Source organism: Anser cygnoides, chromosome 5 (assembly GCF_040182565.1).
Source record: "Anser cygnoides isolate HZ-2024a breed goose chromosome 5, Taihu_goose_T2T_genome, whole genome shotgun sequence".
NCBI classification, from domain to species: domain Eukaryota; kingdom Metazoa; phylum Chordata; class Aves; order Anseriformes; family Anatidae; genus Anser; species Anser cygnoides.
Window position 1 is genome coordinate 16829342 of NC_089877.1, and position 16120 is coordinate 16845461.

General features: G+C 43.9%; 1 protein-coding gene across 9 annotated transcripts in view; it reads right to left on the reverse strand.

Annotated features, from left to right (window-relative positions):
- PRR5L (proline rich 5 like) overlaps positions 1-16120 on the reverse strand; it is a 103880-nt gene that overhangs the window by 48449 nt on the left and 39311 nt on the right. For 2 of the 9 annotated variants that reach the window (XM_066997098.1, XM_066997091.1), the window contains exon 1: positions 2215-2459. The gene's annotated coding sequence lies outside the window, so the exon portion shown is untranslated. Of the gene's footprint in view, positions 1-8; positions 154-601; positions 842-2214; positions 4134-10619; positions 10728-11238; positions 11408-16120 lie in introns of those variants that run through there. The other 7 variants (XM_066997093.1, XM_066997094.1, XM_066997092.1 and 4 more) reach the window with 7 other exon arrangements.

Here is a 16120-nt window from a genome sequence, read left to right on the forward strand (position 1 = left end):
TGTCTCACCTATTCTGTGTCTTTCATTGCTGGAAATTCTTCCAGAAGGAACTGAGGAGTCGGTAGATGCTACCTGTGCTCCAGCTGAGCTTTAAAAGTGAACCTTGGAAGTCTTATCAGAGTCTGAGCTGACATCAAACAGTCCATAAACATACTGCATGAAAATAATTACAGAGAATTTTATCTTGAAGGCTGAAGACAAATGTGATACACAGCTAAACTGTCACCTGAAGTCTGCTGTAAAACTACGAGAAGGAAACACTACTAAACTGACATAGAAAAAAAAGATTTCAATACGGGCTTGTGTGCTTGAACTCCCCTGCCCACCTTCGGCACTGCAGTCCCATCAGTGCAACGTGCCATACCTGACCGGACAGCTATTTCAATCAGAGATTCAGAACAGCCCCATTATAGACAAATACAGAATAATCCACCTCTAGAAAGGTTTCTCCCAAGCTTTACCTGCTGCTTCATAAAAAGCAGCTGATTTTTGACTCAAGCCCAAGCGTTTTCCTCCCTCCACTACGTTATCAAAGTGCATGGCACTAAAATCTTAGCAACAATGCCATATGTTGACTATGAACTGCGTATCATGAGCATACCTTGTCTTGGATTACTGTGAAATTTTCATTTACGTGGGCTGTTAAGTCTGCTTTTTCTTGTGTTTTGGAACACAAAATAATTGTATTTACATCCTTCAGTTTAGTGATTTGGTTGCACTTTTAAGGTGATGATTCTCCTGCACGTTACAGCTGAACAAAAAGTCGCAGACCTGCTGCGGGAATCCTTGAGCGCTCTGCACCCTGTGTGACAAGTCAGTCAATCATAGTGGTCTCTCCTGGCTGTGAGACATACAAATAGCATTAATAAAAGAAATTGAATCTAATGAGCAAAAAAAGAAAGCAAAGTGCTTTTGCATCACAGTTCTCTACTCACCAACACAGCAATGGCATTAGATTTGGGTTACTGCCACAGATCGTATTCTCGAACCTAACATCTTTCACATGGCTGCAAAATAGCTGGCATATCTTACTGTACATATTTTCAGCTCTAGGTCATTTTTTGTTGCCAAAGCACTCACAAAGTTCTTCACAGGGGTCAGAGGACAGGACTTTACCCCTAGCTAGGTGGCTTCCGAGTTTAAGGAAAGCCGGTTTATCAGGACAGCACAGCGTCTTGTCTCCCATGGTCTGTCTGTACCATTAGGGACTACTGCACAGTTGGACTGTAGCTTCTGTTTTAGAAAAACAAAACAAGACAATACTACATAGCCTACACATCAGCTTCTGTATCTAGGACATGCTGCCTCACCGTGAAATAAGAGCTATGGGTGTATACTTCAAATATGCATGCACACAGCGCTGTATGAAAGATGTAAACAGCTCTTGCACTCTGATCCAGGTACCTTCGAGTTCTGCATAACTGAAACCTCTCATACCACAGAATTGCAGCATCGCCTATAAATACGTTCAGCACTTGTTGCTGACAAACAAAAAGTCCCTCTGCTCGAGACAGCCTGCTTACATGAACAAATCATCATATGACTGGAAAAGGCAGAAAAAAATAGCCCTGCTTTGGACTATTCTTTCAGCACGGACAGCCAGGAGCGGCGTCGGCTGGGGTCACTGCTGGCAGGACCCTTGGCTGCAGCTGACATCCCGCAGCAAAGGGGACGGGGACGGGTTTGACAGCCGAAGAAACGGAAAGTAGATTTCGTCCACGAAAACGGACAGCCCTGGGCACAGAGGCTCCCTGTGCTTCTCAGGGAAATGCGGGTGGCATCACCACCAGGGAGAGGCCCGAGGGAAGGGAGAAAAGGATGGAGCTATGCTTCACTTTTTTCTAACAGGCAGCCCGCTGCTCACGGCTTTTGTCTTCTCCTGCAGCGGCTACGTGTTAATTCAATCTATTTAGCAAAAGAGGGGAGGGAAAAACTCTCTTTCCCTTCACCCCCGGTTTCAGAATTATTGTGTCTCCCGCGGGGAAGGCTGCGACTGAGACATTCGGTTTGGAAATGACTCACTCGGCAGCTCCATGGAGCCGGAGGGGCTATTTTTAATATTTTTAAATGGAGAACTTGCCCCGGCGGCACGGCTGGGCTCGGCCCGGCCGCCTCCCGCGGGTCCCCCCGGCACGAACCCCCCCCCCCTCCCCGTGGCCGCGCTGCCCCCGCTCCCCGCTCCGCAGGGACCCCGGGGGCGTCCCCCGCACTCACCCCGCCGCTCTGCGGGGCGGGCGGCAGCGAAGGGCGCTGCTCCGTGCTGCTCCGTGCTGCTCCGTGCTGCTCCGTGCTGCTCCCCGCTGCTCCGTGCCGCTGCCGCTCCGCACCTCTCCGCCCCGCTCCGCGCCCGCCGCGGGCTGAAGGACGCGCTGCGATCTTCGCCGCGATCTGGCGAAATTTGCCACCAACCGGCCAGGATTTTTACACTTCCTGGCTCCCGGCCAGCCCTTTTTTTTTTTTTTTTTTTTTTTTTTTTTTTACGATCTGCCTTCTGCTGGCTCCTCCCCGCCCAGACAAAAGGCGGCCGGGCCGGGCCGAGCAGGGTCGGGCACCCCCAAGGGGGGCTGCGGCAGCGGCTCCCCCCCCCCCCCCCCTCCCCGGGCTCCGACCCCGGAGTTTGGATTCCTCAGCCCTCGAGGGAAAGAAATCGGGGAGGGAAGGGCCGGGGGAGCTGGGGGCCCGTGCCGGGCCCGGCGGGGCGCACCGAGGGGCCGGGGGATGCCGCAGCCGCCGGCCGGGAGCTTGGCCCCGCAGCGAGCTGCATCTGCTCCCTGCGGGCTGAAACGTTCGCGGCGAGGGCGAAGTGGTTGTGCTGTCTGGAGCTTGCTGGGGGTTCGCCTTACCTTTTGGGGTTCCTCCTGCAGCCCCGTGCGGTGCGTGCTGCTCAGCCGTCGCCGTCTGCAGCAGGTATCGCTCAGGAAACTGCTGAAAAGTTCACGAGATTAAAGAAAAGGCACGAGTAGGTGCAAGCAGCAAGCAGTTGCATCGAATGCATAACTCGGGCAGTCACGGCGACTTTTGGAGAGCTGCTCCTTGGGTTAAGGTGCTGGGATTTGGAGTGCTTGAAGGGGGCAGACCGAATCTGTAAGACGGTGTCATTTGCTCCGAGTGCTTAAAAGGATTATGTGAATTAGCGCACAGTGTTGCTGATGCCTGGCAACCCAATGCACCATTTTTGCAGACAGTTTTATGTCTTCAAATCATGATTTTACAACAGGGCTGGGTCTGGTCTGAACATCAGAAAAGCTGGTGCTACTCTGGAAGCACCGGGTTAACCCACGAGCCCATGCTGGGATCCTCTGATGCTCTGAGTCGTTCTGGAAGTAGAAGTAGGGAGCTCAGATGACACCACTCACCACACGTCCTTGTAGGAGTGGTGTTCTCATGAGGCTGTTCCTCCTTTTCCATCTCCAGATGTGTAAAACAGAGTCACTGAGGCACTGCGAACCTTACGTACCGCCCACTAGTACTGCCAGAGTTGCACAAATAGGATGTATTCTTATGAACATGAAAACTTGGAATTTGCCTTATGACAAGCTATATGAGCACATACAAAAACATGCTTCCAGCCCCAGAGCGATGAGGCATATGATGACAGCTGGTATCTATCCAGCACTTAAAGATTTAGTGCATCTGATAATCTACCAGCAACTAAAAGCACACATTGTCGTTCATTCTGTATCTGCTTTTCAAGCCAACAATCACTAATTTTTCAGAGACAGCGTTGCATAAGTGGAGTTTGAGTGGTGGTCTCCTATCTGTGGCTCGTGACAGGGCTGGGAAGTGACGGCTGCTCTGAGACTGGAGAAGCAAGGGTGTGGTTTGTCACAGCTGAACTCTTCTCCATGGGCCAGCAAAGATCCTAAAGAATTTACACATGAAGCAAACGGTAACCTCACATACCTGGTCAGTGGTGTGCTCCATCTGAGAGAAACACTGCAAGAAAAAACAGGCAAGTTGTGTGAGAAATAAACATTCAGGTAAAACCAGTACAGACCCTGGGACAGATCTCAGATTCTGACATTATGTGAGCATAGCAAAATCTCTGTGGTTTTTTTTTTTTTTGGTTGGTTGGTTGTTTTTTTTAGGGGACAAAAAAAGAAGAAAAAAAAAAGGGCAAAAAAGCATACAATCCAGCATCTTTCCCCAGGTTTAAACTCACATGGTTATGAATCAAAACTTGAAAATACATTTCAGGTGTGGGATGAACACCTGAATGTGCAGAGGTCTGAGACCCCAAGTTTAGGAGGGGAAAGCTCTTCACCAGACCCCTGGGGCTCTAGCTTCAAGACTACCACCAGGAGACATCATTGCCGCAACACAGACTTGCTGTGACTATCCTGTTGCATGGCTGGACTCCCGCTTGTGGGAGAAGACGGAGAAAAGAGCTGAAACGATCCCTGCCACCACAACAGGAAGAAGGTGGGAGCCACTTTAGTTTACTCTTTAGGAAGCAGCGAGGCCTCTGTGTAAAGGAGACAGCCATCGTCACTTACGCAGGAGCATATGTACTGGGTAGACTTTAATACACAGCAAGGGCAGACAAGAAAGATAATTAGAAATGTTAGCACAGAAGAGAAAGATAAAAGACTTACACTGGGATTCATCTTACCCAACTTTATCTATCTAAGAGAATACAAAACCTCTTGTAATCTACTTGTCTGGGCTCCTTTAGTGAGGAAAGAGGCATGTCCAGAGGTAGTTCACCTCACGTAGGTCAGACAGCTATGTTAGGTTAAGAAGAACTGCCCTCTGGAAACGTCTCTCTGCCTCAGCTGGTTATGAAAGCTGCTGCCCAAAACAACACACCTAACTTCTAAAGTTAAGTAACTCCTGCCCTAAAGCTTACCTGAGTGAGACAGAGTTGCAATGGAAGGGATCTGATGAGAAAAGAGCTATCTGCTAGACTGACAGGTGAGGAAAATGACCTTCAGTACCTCAATTCTCTCTTTTAGCTTTGGTGAGACCAAAAAGAAAACAATATGGTTTCTGAAGAAAGGTCCTCGCTTCCCACAGATAAGTGATAATTTACAAATGTCTGTTCTTAGCATTGGAGCCACGAAGAGGTGTGAATGAACTGCTGTTTGCTTTGTGTGCAAGGAATTTTCTCTTCTTTGGCCTTGCTCAAGTCTACAGCATCATCCTAAAGAACTGAAAAGCAAGCGAACTGACAACATCAAAGATGTTGCTACTAACATTCAGATTGAACGGATATATGAAAAATAGCTACAGCCTTAATTTTGTTTTTTTTGACACTCTGCCTTGACACCACACATCCTCTCTGCAGCACACTTGATAGCAAGACAGCCTCGAGCACACACACCTCCTGCTCTCACACAGTTTGGTGTTCAATAAGAGCCAAACCACAAAAGTTGTGACTAACAGATGTGACCTTTAATTGGCTTGCTTTATAATGCACTTGATGATGGGAAGAATCCACGGCATATAGCCATCACTTTGTGTGTGTGATCTGACAGGTCTTCAGGATGATATGCTTCCCAGAAGTGAGTTCTGGGGAAAAAAACACAGGGTGGTCTAGCAGGGCAATGAGGAGAGTCATAATGTCTGAAGAACATTCCTAATTCTGGCACTAATTTTCAAGGGTCTGAGGGCAGCATCTGAACCAGGTTAAGTGGTTGCCATCATTCAGTTTGCTCTTATTCTAGCCACCAAAGATCTCTTTCCCTTTCCATCTGCTTGGACAGCACGCATTTGCTCTAGCTGTCAAATGAGCAAGTGAGACAGAGAGCACGTAAGCAAGCAATAAAAAATTGACTTCCACTGAAGTGGGTAGTTTTGATAGAAGAGGGTTAGGGAGTAGCTAGCTACACTTGTGGTTAACTTGCAGATTCTAGCAAGGAGTGTGGGGCAGATGGCTGGGGATACTCTGGGAACAGCAACCTCCTATCCCAGCTCAGTCACTGTGAGGACAATGAGTTTAGCAGTGCTTGCAGTGACATTGTGGAAATAGTTTTAAAAATTGTTTCACCTTTCTCTTTGAGCAGCAGAGAGGAAATTCCATGTACCAGAGATGCTATGAAGCTCAAAGAACTCATGCAAAAAGATCATTTTTTTTTCTTTAGTTCTTTCTTAATATTAATTTTTATGGTTTCAAACTTGGAGAGGAAAAGGGAGGGAAACATCTCCAAGGCGCAGGGTTGAGAGTACATTATTCTACTAATTTTACAATTCAAAGCTCTGGCACAAATGAGATTCAGCAAACAATATGTAATTCCACAGAAGAAAAAAAAATGCATCTCTATTACATCTGGAGAGAAATAGTTCAAATCACAACTATTCATTGGGAAGGAGGATTCTCAGAAGCTGTAACACCGAAAGTGACCTAGAATAGCAGGACAGCAGACAGTAAATTAGGCATGCCTGTAATATGAGATGATGGGTGGATTGGGGGTGAACAGAAATAACAAAAGAACACAATGGGCAGTATGCTTCATAAACAAAAACTGTAACAAAGGCCTGTGTTAGTGGTATTATAGTATAATCCCCTGGAATATTGCATTCAGTTCTGAACATCTCATCAGAAGGACATTTACAAATATAAAGGAACACATTTTTAGAAAGTAGAAGTGATAAGGACTGATTTACAGACATTGTCATATGAGCCATAAGAGCTAAACACATCTGATTGTGCTGTGCACGAGCTATAGGACACAATGCTACAAAAATCAGAAGTGGGATAAGGCACTGTGGGAGTTTGCAGAAGTAAGAGCACTGTTATTGTGAAGAAGAAGAAAAGAGGATGAAATGAGACACCAAAGATTAGGATAAGTACTGTTACAATGACTTGGCTATAAGATCCACTACCTGGTAGAGTAGTTGTTCAGGAACACTTCTTCTTGTGGTATTTTAAATAAGCACAATGCTAGTGTTTATGCCTTGGCTTACCAAGCACAGTGGGCTAGTTGATCTTTTACAGAGGAATTTTCCATCTCCAATTTCTGTGTTTCTAAAGCTTACTCTTCTGTAGAGTGCTGTTTGTCACGTCAGTGGCAAACCTCCGACAGAGAAGACAAACAAACCAGCCCTCGGGGAGAGAAGATCTAAATGAAGAAAAGAACTAAAGCATGTTTGTGTGTGATGCTTTACAGTCATACCATGAATCATAGTCAGGCAAAAAGAGTGGCAACAAGCCTTTTTCATACTGACCTCTGTTAGAAATCATAATATAAATTTCCAAAGAGGACAAGCAAGCAGAACAAACCCTTCTTTCCATCTTCCTGCTTTAATTTTTCCCACCCCACTCCCGATTTTGTCTCTTCAGCACCTCCATCTCCCTCTTGGCTTTCATCCCCAAAATTAGTAAACTAAATGTTTAAATTAAGTACTTAGAATCCTACACATCCACCCTAAATCCTCTCAAAAATCTAGTTTCTATACCCTAGACCTGAGTGGTATGTAAAATTTTCAAAATGCCATGTTTCAGTCAATCCTCAGTCCAGCTTCCATCACCTCTGAAGCATCAGCCATTTTTGAAACACACTGCTGTCCTCTTGTAAAATCCTTTTGTCCTGCATGTTCTGTCTCCTTAATTGCTTCATCATTTTATCTTCCTGAAGGAGGGTCTTTTGTTTTGGTCACTCTTCCTTCATCTTGTCTCCAAGTAATTTCACACACCAAAAAAATTAATTTCCAGTGCATGGCTGTACTCTCTACTTTTTCTAGTCTATAATAATATATATATATATATAAGATATGACCCTTCTGCCCCTTTATTTCAGACCTTTCCTCTCTAGATTCTCATATTCGAGCAATGCCTACATTTTCCTGATACTTTGTGTGGTTTCTTTCAAATAATGTCCTTATTTATTCACAGAGCAATGCATCTTGGCCTGACTTGTCACTTCATATCAAAATTACTGTGACACCTCCTCCTTCAGCTTTCAAAAATGATATGGGTCTTCACTCATACCCACACAGAGTACTGCTACAAACATCATTGCCCTAGCCTCTCACTTCAAGAGTGATACCTTTTACTTTCCATCCCTCTCTTGGATAGTTCTCTACTTATCACCACAGCTCTCAGCCCCTGCCGAAGAAAGTCACCGCTGTTCTGCACACTCTCTCCTTCCTCTGCCTTCTGACAAAGCTGGCAAAGAGGAACCAAGCCTGTAACAGTGTCTCTGCCTGCCTCACTGAGAACTCTTTGTGGAGGTCTCATACCTCACTTTTACCCAGTCCAAATCAACTATTTTCCTGTAAAATTAGTCAGAGCTGGTGAGTGATACCAGCCTAAGAGCCCAAGTGAGTTGAGATCCTCAGCGTGTGCCCTTAGAGCAAGGAAGACCCCAGAAAGCAGCAACACAAGTTTCTCTGCTGCTAGCACTACCTGCTTGTGAGCCTGCTTTACGGGGCCACTTTCAGGTCATTCAGGACCTGCCAGTTGTGACAGTATAGAGGTCACTGCAGCAAGTAATTTTGGCAAGGTGGCCAATGGCTCGGGTACCAGCTGTGAAGGGTTCTGACATTTCATGTATCAGCTGTCTGCTGGCAGCAGCTTGAGGTTATATTCTCTTTCAGAGCTGCACACCCAAGAGTATGCACATGGTGTAAGGCATGTGGTATAAGGCATCTTTCTTATGGCAAAACAAGTGAATCACTAGGTGTTATATGACTCTTACTGGTGAACAAATGCCAAATCACACAGTTCTAGTAACAAGAGGCTTCTAAGATGCCTTCCTGTATTCATCCCTGCTTTGCTGTGATTCATCTGTTGGTTTTTGGTTTGTCTTTTTTTTACTTGCCACATCTTGCTTGCTGACCATGCTACGCTCTGTGGGTATAAAATGGCTGAGACAGAAGCATTCCGATGTGGTGAAAGCCACTTACTGTGGGTAGATCGCTCAGTCAGAAATACAGATTTTCTTCCTTAAAATGTCTAAATGCATTCAGCACCATCGCTGTGCTTTTATGTAGCTCTCAAAGCCAGCTGAAGTCAATGATTCTGTGTGAACACAGCAGAAGGACACATCCACCTCCTGAGCTGACTGGCACAAGGAGCAGTTTAGTCAGAGGCCAAGAAGAAATCATGTGTTGCACCAGAAGTGATCAGAGTGGCTCTGATGTTTGTATTTTAGCCTTCCCACAACCGGTGGGATGATGGGCAGACATGCCTTTTCCACTCTGAGCAGGTTTCTCATCTGTTGTCACGTGGCATGTGCTGCTGAACTAGCACAGTCACTGACAAATCATCCCCACCTCCCAGGGATGACTGGAACTTGCTTGATAATGGGAGGAACTACAAAACCCAGCCAGGTGCCACAGTCTGAATTTACTGGTTTTCAGTTCAGTGCTTATTTACTCTTCTACTCTTGACTCCCACTGCAAATGCCATGTTCTTTCTTCCAGACTTAGCAGTACTACTCGAGCTAAACTGGACAATGCCTTTAGTAACTAAAGGATCTTAGTTTGTCTGTCCAGGAAGGGGGTCATGCTGTGGGGGAGAATGCTGTGGTGGGGCACAAAAGGGAAGAAGAAAACCCTTAGCAACTCAAAGAGAAAGGGACTATCAGAGTTAGTGTGTTGTAACTCTGCAACTATACCCCCTTTTCTTGACCAGTTAAACTCTATGTATATAGATACTCTAGAGTGGCGTAGAAGTGATGAGTGAAGCTATATTTTAAGTTTAAAGCAGAGAGGCTGAGAAGGCTTGGTGCACAAACGGAGGGATTTGAATGACGGACTGCATTTGAATACACGGAATAAGATGCAAATACCCAGAATATACACGGCTTGTGATAACTACAGGGATGGTCAAGTGAAGGACAGCTCCAAGGAATATTCCTCCATGTTATCAGACACCTCTGATCCCAAATTATCTATTGGTATGAGATAGCTCTTTCGCAGCAAAAAGCTATAAGCTATACCAGTGTAGCTGAGATGGGTAGTATGTGTAGGGGAGAAAGGATATAACATGAAAAAAGAGTTACTTCACTTAAATGAAGGTGCAGAATGTGCATCAATCTTCTGCGTATGAGAACTCTGTAAGCTAGCAGGGCCTGTGTGCTTGTGGAACACAGCTTGTGATTGCAAGGATGAATGTATTGAACTAGAGAAGCCCATATGCACGTATTCGTACTGCATATGAGCAGTACTGTACGGTGGCCAAATGGCTGTGTGTACAGACATGCTCTCCTGCAGAGAGCTTACTTGGGTGTTTGAGTACCAGCTGTGGAATTTGTCTAGGACTGTACATTTGTGTAGATGAGAGTCGTATCCTAACCGTGCCAATAAGAAGCTGGGCAATGCGGTTTGTCACATCTCCAATTCTCAGAATTTTTCTCAGTCTCTCAGGTTTTTGATTTATTTTCAAAAACTCTCCACAGAGGCTGTTCTTTATGTGAAACTTACCCTTGTGCCAGGCAAGACTGGAATTTCAGCTATTCATAAAGGAAATCCAAGTTTGTGTGTGTGTGTGTGTATGTGCAGTGGCAATTCACTAGAACAGACATAAGGCCAACAATCAGGCTTTGCAACCAAAAAAATACAACAAATAAAACGGCCTCCCTTCCCCACCATTTGCACACCTTGCTGAAATGTGTGAAATACAAAAGGCAAAACCAGTTCAATTAGACAGTAATTTACTCTGGATTATCACTCACCAGTGCCAAGTGTACTGTGCCCTGAGCACGTGTCCTCTCTCACATCCTCTTTCTGCAACACAAAGTGCATCTGCTGAGGTCACAGCTAAGGAAAGGCACAGTCCTGAACTGTGGAAAAAATACCTTTAATGAGACTTCAGTAATGCAATGCCTGGGCTAGCGCTACATCACAGGTCACTACGTCTATCAAGTAGGGCACATATGTAAAGGGCAACAGACTGATGTTCACCTGCACCTGGGAACATGCCTAGTGAAGAGATACTGTGTCAGGCTTTATCTAGTGCATGGGGTTGCTCTGTGAGAAAGAGGTGATGTTCCGGCCTACACAGGATTTTTGAAGTGAAAGGCAAAAGTCAAAGGTATGCAGTTACATGTCATCAGACAGATCGACTTTCACCACGAATGATCAGCCTGTTTATAAATGAGTAGTTCTATCAATGACAGAGATTCTTGGTTAGTCTAATTTTGCTGTCATTACAAGCAACTGAAAATTGGCAACCTATCTGACTGCACAAATCTCAGCTCAGGCAGGCTATCCGGGACCCCAGGTACCTTGTGTTTAGTTACTTGGCAATGTAGCATATTAATGACCAGAAAGGATCTCCATCACTATTTTTACCTGTGTTAGCCAAATTAAAGCTAGCAAGGGATGTTCTTTGCTCTTCATTCACTCCTTCTTTACCATTGCAGACATATTTGAATTTATTTCCACATCCGTATTGTCCAAGTCTGTGAAGGGCAGATGTCTTGCTGAGGAAAATTCCATGGCACAATGATGGCACCTGATTCTGGGAGGAGGCAAAAGGAAATAACTGGGTTAAGATGAGATAAGAAATGTTGTCGCCAAATATGTAGTCACAGCCTGAACTGCAAAGACGGTGAAGTTGATTCTAACTGACCATAATCCAATTCCATATTGTCCCCTTCTTTATACATACAAATCATAAAATTAACCCCAAAAATTCTGCAATAAATACAGAAGCTTGAGCAATGAATTCTTCTGTCACCTCCCTTACCGCTGTAAGAGACATTTTGCTGACAGAAAGGTATTTTTTTCATCTGATGAAAGTTCCAGTAGGCAGCAGTGCTCAGGGGAAAGAAAGCCTGTGCGCACAGGATACAGGCTGTATGCACGTACCTTCTTGCGTGAGCCTGGCAACAGGGAAGAGAGGGCAGAAGGAGCCCAGATTAGCAGCTGACCCTAGGAAGATGTGGATGCTTATAGTTGCAACATGTTATTACCACTACAGTGAGCTTCCAGTGTTTACTGTACACATACAGAACGCCATGCAAGGCGGTGGGCTGTTTGGATAAATAAACAGAAAAGGCCAGGGTCCGAGTCTGACTGAACAATAGACTGGGGAGAATGTGAGCCTCCTCTTTAACTGGACTTCCCTCCAGGAAACCTAACTTGTAATAAAATCCTCCTGTATCCTGTGCCCTAGTCTGGGGGTGACTCAGTTCCAGCTAATCATGTAGATTGTATTTGCAACAGATGAATGCATGCTGCTGAATGCAACCAAGAAAGTATTCTGGAAGAAATGTTCCTGCACTAGTTGAGAGGAGAGTTGGCCTTAGCATTTGGGAGAGGTTCATCTTTTCCTCAAGCCCCCATAAACCTGACTGCTTCTTTAGTCAAGACATGTACCAGACCTAAAAAATTCAAAAATCCTCTCCTGCTCCTTTATCTTGAGAAATAGGAATGGTTTTACAAACATGGGGAATCTCATGACTCCAAGGGAAGAAGAATTTTAGAATTTGAGTCCCAAGATGCTTGGGTTTTGAACTGCACAGTATTTGAGGCATACCTATTTGGATTAGAAATCTGTCTGGTTCTGAAAATGAAGCTTCTCTTGGACATCTGAAAATCTAAGGCATCCATTTTTCAAACTATGGCTTTATGTAAGCTGGCCACGAGAACAGAGAGAGTTGGGACAGGAAGTTTCTAACTCAGAATCAATACCGGAGCCCAAGCCTGGACCATAAGAAAAGCAGTTCTCAACCTTTTGTAATTAACAGCCCAACTAATTTTCTGGAAAAATATAACAAGGGGGGGACAGGAAATCTCTGTAACATTTTCTATGCTGCTGGTATTTAGCAATCAGGAGATTAATAAATAATGTGTTTGACATCTATTTAATAAAATGCTATTATTTTAGAAAAAAAATTTACATGTTGTAGTTGTAGATGCTTTAACCGGAGTACTGATAATGCAAACTGGCTTTCAGTAGGTGGAAGTCAGCAAGCATTCCACTGACTACTCAAATATCTTACGGAGGGATGGTGGTCCAGCGTTCACAGACTGATAGACACTGTTTTAGAGCATGTGCCAGCAATCTTGAAAATCAAGGTAGTTAGGATCTCTGTGCGCTTTAGTGTTTGCTATGTCACTTTAAAAAAAAAAAAAAAAAGCAAATAAGCATTATTTATAGCTGAAACTGATTAGGTCACTATACTTGCCTTGTCAGAACTAAGGTAGAATCCTTTTGGCAAAAAAAGAGATATTTTCACCTCTTTTCGTAGGATTTGGAAGTAGACTATTTCTATTTTTATATTTCCTGTTCCAGGAAGGAAAGAGGGCTTTTCTTTTTATTTTTTTTATTATTTTTTTTTACTCCAGACTTTTCTTTCCTAGTTGAATCAAACTCAAAACAGCGGTGATACCAAAAGAGTTATGCTTCCTGTTTCCTTCTGCTTAATAAGAAAAAAACAACAAAAAAAAATGAACTGCTGAAATGCAGCATATTTAATAATATATTTAATAACTAATTAACATCCCACTTTCTTCACATGCTGTTTAATATTTACCTATTAATGTAAGTCCATACATTAACTAGTATCTCAAATGATTATTTCTTTATTTTTAGAAAGGCAGACAGGAAAAATACCATGGATTTTTGCTTACTGCACAATTTTTTCTAGTTCTGCCCCCTGCTTCAATTTACTGAGTTAGCTAATTTCCACACTATATTTCCCAATTAAACATAGCAGGGAGGATCCTGAGTACTCAAAAATTCACACTGGCTCTTACTATAAAAGCAGAGGCCAATGCTAGACTAAATCCAATTTGGATTGCAATATAATGATTTTACCTAGGAGGTAGGATTTCTTATGCAATTGCTTTTTTTCCTCTCTCTTCCTACAAGTATAGCGTAATTTTGTGTGCTATAAATCACCTGACATGTTCCACTCCAGAAGTGGCTGCAACAACTGCAAGTGTTTACCAGTTATATATGTTGCAAAATATTTCTGGGGCTATAAAATAAAAAGTGTTATTATGACACCTTTTCCTCACTGTTATCAGAATCAACGTTCTCTACATTTACAGCAATGACATGGCATTTGCAGTGTACACACTACCTCATTGATGACTAAATGGAGGAACAAAAATTTCACTCAGTCCATTTCATATATGGGCAGGACGAACAAAAATTAGAAGCCTGATTTTCAGAGGCCAGCTGCAGGCTCTCACACCTCCTGTTGAAAATCAGATGAGGTTACATCTGCATTGTAAAGTTCAGTAGACCAAGAATCTGCGGAGCTAGAGTTGATGCTGAGGATCTGACATCCACACTATACTTATTGAAGGTTTCTTTAATTCAAACCATCTTCATCTGGGTCTCCTGGGCTGAGTACCTATTGAGGTCAGAGTACATTAAGTGCACTTCTTGAGAACACTTTCCAGTTTAGTTTCGCTGCAACATAATCTGTTCCATGCACTCCAAAATCAGCCCGAGAAGCAAAACAAAAAAACAGGAAATGGAGATGACCAGGAGACATGAGATCTCTCACACTAATGAGGACAAATCATAAGTAGTTCTGGCAGGACTGCTGCAATGGGATTTCTGATATTCTGTCCCACATTTACCCTAATTCTCTATAGATTACAACCACAATGTAGAGAAAAGGCATAAATGACTGACATACTTAGTTCTGCTGTTTTCAGATTGGTTATAAGCTCCTGCCTCTGGGCGCATCTCCTGAAGGACTAAGTAATTGTACTTGTCTAAACTGTAATGGTTTGTATCTGAGGATATGAGAATTCACCCTGCATCACTTCCAGACACGCTGATTCAGAATAGCTGGTGTCACTAAGTTGACTTAATACCAAAAACCTGGGCTTGTGTTGATTTAAGCGTTATGTTTCCTGGTGGAAGGAATTTTTCTTGGAAGCATTGCTACAGCTCCATGGTATTTGTGCTACTGTATAATGAAGTTGCATAACATTACATCACTCTATATTGGCAAAGTATCGTGACAACATGAGGATTCAGGCAGTAGTGCTCCCATGTAGCACTGGCGTGAAGAGTTACAGGCAAACCTGGAGAGCCCGTTAAGACCTGGTTTGCTCTGCTATATTTATATTGCCTGGTGTAATCACAGGTTTCTAAACAGACACACTGAAACTATAAATGTCAGCTACCAATGTCCAGCCTTCCTGTTGCATGAATAAATCCTCTTCCTGAGCTGACACAAAACCAGAGAAACACTCTACCAATGAAGCCGTGTCTGCAGCTGTCTTCTCTGAACTCCTGCTCCCAGGCAGTGGCTGCTCTGCCAATACAATCTTTCACAGTGAGGATACATGGCCTTGGTAAAAGCAACCAAGTACCTGGTGACAGGGCAACACCAGTAGCTATAAGCCAAGGAATGACTTCCGAGAGATGATGCTAGACTCACAGGCACTGGGTTTACCCTTCAACTAAGGTAATTTTATAACCTTGTAAGAAGCAGATGGTTTTTACAGAGAAATATTGGGGAGTTTGGTTTAAACAACAGGCATTAAAAAAAAAAAAAAGGATTAACAAAAAACAGTAACAGCAACAACAAAATTCTAGGTTCAGCTGCACCATTCTTAAGGCTGTGACACTCATCAGTACCCCTTCAATGCAACCTCTAGTACCACGAGGCATGAATCCCATTGTTGATGCTGACTTGTGGCTTCATTCAAGTGCACAGTGCTGTCATTGTGGGGAAAAGGAATGAAGTCAGATTGTTTGCCGGATGTACCATTTCACAGGAAACAAAACAACAAGCACACTAATACTTAGGTGCTCTGCTTGGCATGGCAAAAGATCCAGGCTATCACATCAAACTACCTATCTGAGGTGTCAGGACTACAGATAGCATGCCCTAACAGAATGGGGTTTTTTTGCAAGCTCCATTCTGCATGGTCCTTATACTGAGAGGAAAACACCACAAATAGCCATATCCATAACACATTCTGAATAAAAATAAATAAATAAACAATTACATAACATTAAATCAATGAGAACCAATGGGGACTTAGTAAACAAAGCAAAAAATTTATGCTTTCAAAAAATAAGCCATCAATGACAGTTCCCATCTCCACCAGCTTGCTCTCTCCCCCTTGGCCAGCACAGTGACATGCCCCTCGGCCCAGGCACCTGCTTTGCTGCAGCCCTGCCCTCCGACAAAGCAGCCCTGCTCAACCTCACACAGAGTGGGAAAGTGACACCACCGATGGCCCCCTCCTGCCG